Genomic DNA, 8,075 nt, shown 5'->3' on the forward strand with positions numbered 1-8,075 from the left:
CCCCTCCCGGCTCCCGCAGCTGGGCGGCGTAGGTAGCTCCAGATAAGTGAAAGTGGTATTTTTATAGGCTGATAAAAGGGACTTATCTCGGCTTTCCCGAATCTGACAAAGATTCCCTAATTGGTCATTTGCCCACAGCAGCCTTCCCCAGCCCAGGGCCCGGCTGACGCTATTTTCAGCCTCCAACGGGGGTGTCACGCCCCCGGGCCCCCCTCGGCTGCTGCTTCCCGGCCTCTCCCCTTCCCAAATCCACGGCGACGATTTCTCCTCACTCCCACTCACCCGCACGCGCTGGGGAAGCCGGGGAAGTGCTGCATCCCAAGGAAGAGCAGGGCCCATCCTTCCCCAGGGCCTGCCCGCCGGGGGTGGCTCGTCCCGCTGGCCACCCCGCGCGTCTCGGCTCAGACACCCACACTGATCATTCAGTCTTTTAGCCACACCAAATACACTTTATCAGCCGGGAAAAAAACAAACCCTATCACATCCAGAGGCACATGCAAGCAGAGCAAAGCTCCGTATGGACAGAAAACGGGTGGTGATGCTCAGTTATGCACCAAACCTTCCTCCTCCAACCTCCAGCTGCCGAGATTAGATAGAAATGTAATTCCTGGGATTAAATGCAAACGGCAAAGCAGAGAGAGCTTCCTTCTGCCGCAGCTTCCCCGGCAGCCCAGCTCCCCCTGGAACAGGCTACAACCACCTCACCACCAGACTCTGCTCCATACATGAGCTGGGAGATTTTTTTCCTTCCAATGCATTTTAGTCACCAGACTACTAAAAAAAAAAACCCAAAAAACCCCGACAAAAACTTCCCAAAAAAACCAAAATGAGGAGGAGGAAATGCATTTCTGAGCACCCAGAGCTTGCAGCCAGCTGGCACCACAAGCCTTGGAGCGAGCCGGGAAGTCGCCCACTACACTTATTTCTCATTTTCCTTTTTTTTCCTCCCCTGTGGAAGGGGGAAGGGACTCTGGGATTAACGGCCCATCTGACCTACCAGCGGTGTAGGGACATGAATCAAACACAATCAAAGGCCCCAGTGTCAGCATTAGCCTGACCCCTACAACTGGCTCGGGCTCGGGGCTCGGTGAGGCCGGTTCTGGCCAGAGCAGAGTGAACCTGGCCCAGGGTTATTGGTGCCTGCCCAGGGCTCTGCCCAGCCCAGCCCCTGGCGCTGGGGGTGCAGGGCCCGTGGGGATGGACCCAGCTCTGCCCCACCAGAGCATTGAGTGAAAACAGATCTCCCCCCCAAATCCGTCCACTCCAAGCCAGGGAGAAGAGGAAGGGAGGTGTGGGCTTGGAGGGCTTTTCTGTGATTTTTTGGGGGTTTTTTGTTTCTTTGTCTTTCTTCTCACACCTTTTTCCTTTCTGTGGCTTTTTGGGTCTGATTTCCTCGAGTGGGTTTGGAAGGAGCAGCTTGGCAAGGCCCAGCCCCATGGGAAAAGGCCAAATCCCAGTCCCACCTTGGGGACTTGGGACTCACAGCCCAGACAACGTCTCCAGAGCTGGCCCTGAGGCTCAGCAGGTACTGAAAAATGCAGGAACTGAGCTTTGTTAAAGTCCAAATGGCCCAAGTCATCTTCAGACACAGCATGGCACCCGAGCACGCCCTTCAACACCATTTTCCCATCACAGAAGGGAGAAAGAGGAGCACATCAGTTGTTATTCCTAAACAAGATCTCCAGCAGGAGAGTGCTTTGTCTGTAGGAGCTGATTTTGATAGGGATATTTCAGGAAAAAAATCCAGTTCTTTTTCTCTTCAGTGAACCTTCCCCACACTCAAAAGGGACACAAAAATCAGCTGGGTATCATCAGCAGGGAAATCCGTGCTACCCTGGCTCTGCAGGAGCAGGCTCCAAAGGGGATAGACGTGGTCCTGTCAAAGTTTCAAGCTCACCTTCCATTTAAATGTCATTTTTAATGGAAATGCTGCAACCTCCCCTTCTCTCCACTAAGCCCAACACGGGCTATTTTTATTTCCTCTATGCACACTTTAACTGAACACTGACTGGTGCTTGAAAGAAATAGATGCCAACACTCTGTCAACAACACTTGGCTCTTGAGCTTTACCAGGTGAGCTGGCACCAGATCTGGTTGGGGCATTTTCTGCAGCTACTGAGTGAGGGAATCTCATGTGGGAATCCCCAGAGAGAGCTGGCTCTGTGGGATCTGCTGACGCTCCTCCTGGCTCTCTCCAGGCACAAGAAGGGAGCCTGCAGCAAGGCTCCCATCAAAACCAAGATGCCAGAGGGTTCAGCATGCTCAGAAATCAGCCTGAGCTTCCTGAGAGGGAATTCAGAGTGGGGACATCCACCCAGAGCAGATTCGGGGCCAGGCAGAACTGTGAAGCTGCTTGAGCCAGCCCACCTTGGATGCCACTGCTGGACAGCCAGGGACGCTGGGAGCAGCGTGCTGGTCACAGCCCTCCCTCTGCCAAAGCTTTCCTGCCTCCAGGTTTCCGTGGAGATTGGATTCCAGAGCGCAGGTACTGCCCCGCTGCCTGTGAGACACCTCCCATGGCCAGAGAGGCTCCTCAGCTCAGCCAGAGCAGAGCCCAAGGTCCCTGGGATGGGGCGGGAGGGACAGATCTACCCGTGGCAAACACCTCGGCTGCGGGGCCCAGACCTCACCCGAAGGAAGTCTCCAGACAGGATCTTCCCACCCCAAATTTTTTTCCACAGCTTCACCTACTGGAACCATCAGCTCCTTGCACGCGTCACCAGCGTCACAACACAATCGTGAGAAAACATCACGGAGATTTGGTGTCCACTTCTGTTTCAGTGGGATAAAAATTCCCACATTTCTGACAGTGTGGGGAGTCCTGGGAGAAAGAGCTGCTGCTCATCCCGGTCAGTGGATTCCCGAATGGATCAGGGGTGCCTGTGCAGTCCCTAGTGCACGAGGATCCTTATCACACGGGTGCTCTCAGGGCCAGCAGCACGTCCCACACTCCCAGAATTTCCCAAATCAGTATCTAGTCATGTGAGCCCCGATTCCCTTCCTAGGAAAGGCAGAATTTCAGGGCCTCTGACAGAAAATTCCATCGCCTCCGTGTGATTTTGACGCATTTTTTGAACAATTGTGAACCCATCTGTAAAATGACAGAGTAGCCTGATGTGTCTTGGGATGCCTTTTGGGTAGGACAAGCGCTATGAGATGTCATGGTGGGCTCACCCTCTATGAAAATAAGGGACTTCAGCATCACACAGCTCTGCAAGAGGATGGGAAGAGAGCAAAACCACCTCCATTCATTCCCTCCCAGCCCCTCTTAATTCTATCCAGAGCACAGAGCTGGCTGGAAGCTCTAATTTGGATAAGTCTTTCTGGCAACTGCTCTAAACCCATCTGCTTCCACAGACACGGTTAAAGTGCAGCCTGAGCCAGCTCTGACTGCGACTGCTGCCTGAACCGAGAGCGGAGAGCGCAATCAGAGGGAACAGAGATGGGAAAGAGAGGAACGGGGTTGGGACTGCAGGGAACAGGAGCAAATTTGCCTCAAGAACAAGTCCTTCGGTCTCGTTAGTCAGGCTGAAGTGGTGCTTGGGCCTTTTACAAGCCCTGTGCATCAGAGAGAACTTCCTGGGAGGCACAGAGTGGCTGCTTGCGCTCAACCAGCTCAATGGATGCTCCAACCCTGAGCAAGGTTCCTCAGGCCAGGAAACCCTCCACAAAGCTTCGTCTCGCTTTCAGAAGCCTGACATTGGTTCTAAGCCATCAACCCAATGCACCACAGCTGCCTGAGGACTCCTGCAAGAAAAAACCAAGCAGCTCCAGGGAAGTCAAGGCTCATTTCCCGAGAAATCCGGGGTGTTACGGGGGGTTCCCTCTCTAGCACCAGCCAGGCTGTGTGGGATGGAGGCACCTCTCTCATCCCAGCGTCTCTGCGAAGCTCCGCAGCCTTCCCGTTTCTCCTTCCACGGAAAGTCCTCAGTACGCATTTGGCGCACTTTACAGGATGATGATGACAATGTGTTTCTCCTAAATAAAATCCATTTTTAAAGAGTACATATGCAATTACTTTGGGTTTTTGGCCTGTATTCAGGAAAGAATTTCCCCTCGGGTCAGATTTGGCAGGGGCTGGTGGGGTTTTCTCGCTTTTCCTCTGTAGGGTGGGCCATGGTCCACTTCCTAAGATCGTCTGGACATTTTCACCTAACAATTTCCCTGCTACTGCTGGGACCCAGGACACTGGCAATGCCCTTGATCTCTCCTGCGTGTTCAGGGTTTTGTGGCTTTTGGTCTTTTGTACTGAGGGTCTTAAATTTGTTATAGGGTGTCGGGAAGTGTTTTACGGCCTGCAGCATGCGCTGGATGTGCTGGGGACCCCTCTGGATTAAGCAGCTCTTCCATGGTCACCTGTAATTGGGAGAGCCTGTGCTCCATGAGGCAGGTGGTCCCTTCCCAGGCTCTGTCAGCCCTCCCTGGTCTTGCGGTAGCAGGGCTCTGACATCCAACGGGCAGGAATTACACCCCCAGCAGGGTCAGGTGGGACATCTCCCCTTGCTCTCATTTGAGGTGTGATGCTTATAAACCGAGGTGATGGGGCGTATTGGGATCATAAACAAGGTGGAAGTCCTGGGACTGGGAAATTACGGAACCTGGGCTCTGCTCCTGCCGTGCAGGACCCTTCCCTCTCCACTCCTCCACCACCGGACCACACTGGTTACTCCAGGCTCACCTGAAGTCAGAAGGAAGGGGTTTTATCTACTTCTGTAACAGAGAATCCTGCACAGCTCAGTTCTAAATCACCGAATTTCGGCCCAGGCAAAACCAATACCTGTGGATCAGGGATACCTTACGGATGAGGCACCGTTCCAAAGCTCATATCTGCCTGATCCGAATCCTTCTGGTGGTCATGTCTCATTTACATCTCACCACCAGCAGCAATTTTGTTTAAAGCTCCTTCAGACCCCTGCAATCCCCCACCTAGAGAAGCTACAGCTTCAAGATCATCTCCAAAACCACAAAATTCCCGATGGATTTCAGACAGGATTGCTCCTGGGTCTGCTTGGGATCCAAGGGTGCGTGCTCGAGACCTTGGCCATGTCCTGAGCTCAAACAGGCTCTGCACAGCCAGGAAATCTGCTCCAAACCTGGCACCAGAAACGCCCCCCTGCTACCAGACCCAACGTGCAGCACAGATCCATCCCCCCAATCCTCCAAAGAGAAAAACAAGCAAGCACACAAATGCCAAAACATTAACTACTCCCCACGTTACTCAGCCTTCTGCTAATTAGTAGAAATTTACAGCAGCTGCACTACTGGAAGTGAGCTCAGCCTTTAGCCCTGGAAATTCCTGGGGAGGATAATTTTCTGCAGTTTTTCTGGACTTACAGAAATCTCCAGGAATGTTCCAATATACTACCTAACTTCAGCAGCATTTCTAAGCCTTCTTTATTCTGCTCCTGCTGGGGTGACCGTGAAGCTCACAGGCATGAAATCCACAACTGCCTTCCCTCTCAAAGGCTCCTGTACAAGGCAAATCCAGGGATGCGTGTCCGGAGAACCACAGAGGAGAGGGAGTGGAGCCCTCTGGCCTGGTGTCTTCCACCTCGTCCATCAGCTCTTCCTGACCAGCACAGACCAATGCTGAGAGCCCTGCGAGGGGTTCCTCACGTTTGGGTTTCGTGTCCCAGTTTCCTGGTGGAACTGGCGAGCGCTGATTTTCTGTGTCCGTGGTGAAGGCTGGGTCTTGACAGAAGCAATGTGGGCTTTTTTTTTTTTTTGGCAGGATGAGGTCTAGATCTGTTTGTCACTGCTCTTTGTAAAGCTGGAAAGGTGGTCTGGATAATCCAAGCCTGGATAATCCAATAATTCACCAGGCTGAGTGTGCAGCACCCATCAGGGTTTGCTATCACCCACCTGCCCGATGGGTCTCAGCAAGACCGCAGGGCTTCTGTAAATAAAACAGAAATAAAATATATCCACCCACCTCCCACCTAAAATGGCATTGCCCAGCAGATCATTTTGCCACACTGAGTCCCCAGCTATTACATTCTAACAGACCTTCCTCCCTGAGCAATCCTCGCCCATTCAGACCCCACTTTCTGCTCCAGAGTGGGAGAGAAGGTCAGAAATAGCTCATGTGTGCTCCCAGACTGGATGCTGCAGGACCAGCAGGTAGGCAGCCAGGTAGACAGGCAGACAGACACGATGATAAGCCATACATCTGGCATGTGAGGATCATGGCAGTGGAATTACCATTCCCCAGCCAAGTTTCACGCTTTGGGGAGTTGTTTTGACATGCTGTCAATGCCGCACCAGAATAACCTGATTTATTTCCCTCCTTCTCTTTGAAAAGGTCTATTTGGTGCCATTTATTTTGCACTCACTTACTCGCCATCCTATCAGGAGGCGGGAGGTCAGCAGGGTCACTCCTGAGAGAGTATCACGTTCTGTACAGGATAGAGAAAACGCTCCAAGTTAGTGGGAAGGGAAGAATTCATGCTGGGGCCTCCTTTCAGCCTCTGCTCTCCCACAGTGGGCTCGTAGACCTCTTCCCTTCCCACATCCTTGCTCTTCCTTTCAGATGGAAAAGCCAGTTCCACTGTCACTGATATCCCACCAGTATCAATCCCTCCTCTGCTTCAGTTTTGCTTCATTTTCACCTCTGCTGATCCTTGGCTGGGAATTCTCGATCCGTCCTTCGTGTATCACACAATAAAATCCTTCAGTCTTTTCTGTCTTTGCATCTGAAATGGATGTTGGGTCCCAAAGTGGCTGCGAGAGGAGCTGGAGGCACAGCAGCAGACAGAAGACCTGCATTGCTCATTTCCACAGAGATCAGGATCACTGCAACAGGCTGAGGCATTTTTAGGGAATGTGTGGTGAATACCCATACTGGTGTGTAAACACAGCACTCACACCGGTGCCCAGTTTGTGTCAGTGGCCGCACTGGTTTTGCTCTGGGATGGCAAATCCCACATCCCTCCAGGCCCACCTCAACCAGGCAGGAGCCATGGAAGCAAAAAACTGTTGTGGCAACAGATTTGGGGCTGAGACATCCTGAACCCACCGACCACCGCAGCAAAAGCGAACGCTGAGGTCACAATGCAGCAGCTTCAAAGGCAGGTGAGAGAAGAGAGAAACCACCCATGAGTTATGGGACCTTTTTCTGACGTGGATGGGCCAGGAGTGGAAATAGCCAGAGCCTGATGCATCCTTCTGCAGCAGAAGGAGCAGCTGGGGAAGCAGAGAGCACAGGCAACAGTCCAAGGCACTTGAGCTCAGCAGCAGCAGCTCAGAGCTGCTCGGTAGCAAGGCAGGATCTCCCTCCCTCTGGATAAATCCTGTTTTATCTCTGCCTCCCGCACACAACCTGCCTTTTGCACCCTTGCCATCAGTCAGGAAGGTTCCCTGCACGAGTGCAGTTAAGGCTCTCACAGGACAATTTTAACTGGAGACTTCAGCTGGCACCTTTGCTTTGTTTAGTTCATGGGCTGGGGGACATCGAAGCTGAGCGCGAGGGGGTGACCGGGCATTAGATCATGGAATAACACGAGCTCCACGCACAGCTGAGAGCCAGCACTTGTCACTTGTCTTCTTCCATCCTCACAGCCCTGCACTCGTGCTGCTCCAGCCGGGAGGCCTCCATCCAGTTAATCACCCTCACACTTGATAGCTCCTGCCTGCCCAGCTGTCCTGGTGTTTCCAAACACATGGACCTGGTCCTCCCCACCGAGGAGTGAGTGGCTCACAAATCAGTGGAGCACTGGGAGAGTTATGTGTGGTTGAGATAAGCACGGAGGCAAAGTACAGGCATTTATGCAAAGGTCTCCTTCCCCTCAGCAAAGGAGAAAATGTGACCTAATTGGCTCAATAGAAACCCCCTCTGTCACTAAAAACCAGAAGCCAATGGTCAAAAATAGAAAGAAAATACTGCTAGGAATAGAATTTTCTTTCTGTTTTTAGAAAGAATAGCACCCCAGAAGAAGCAATCCAAGAACCCAGCATCATGATCCAAGGTAACATAAAAATAGCCACGGAGTCCAAGGGAAAAGAGGGAGATATTTCCAGCCTGCACACTGCAGAATTCCCTCTGGAAACGCAGCGGGTTTGCTTCATTTCCTCTTCAG

This window comes from Corvus brachyrhynchos, unplaced genomic scaffold (assembly GCF_000691975.1).
Source record: "Corvus brachyrhynchos isolate BGI_N302 unplaced genomic scaffold, ASM69197v1 scaffold19, whole genome shotgun sequence".
In the NCBI taxonomy this organism is placed as follows: Eukaryota; Metazoa; Chordata; class Aves; order Passeriformes; family Corvidae; genus Corvus; species Corvus brachyrhynchos.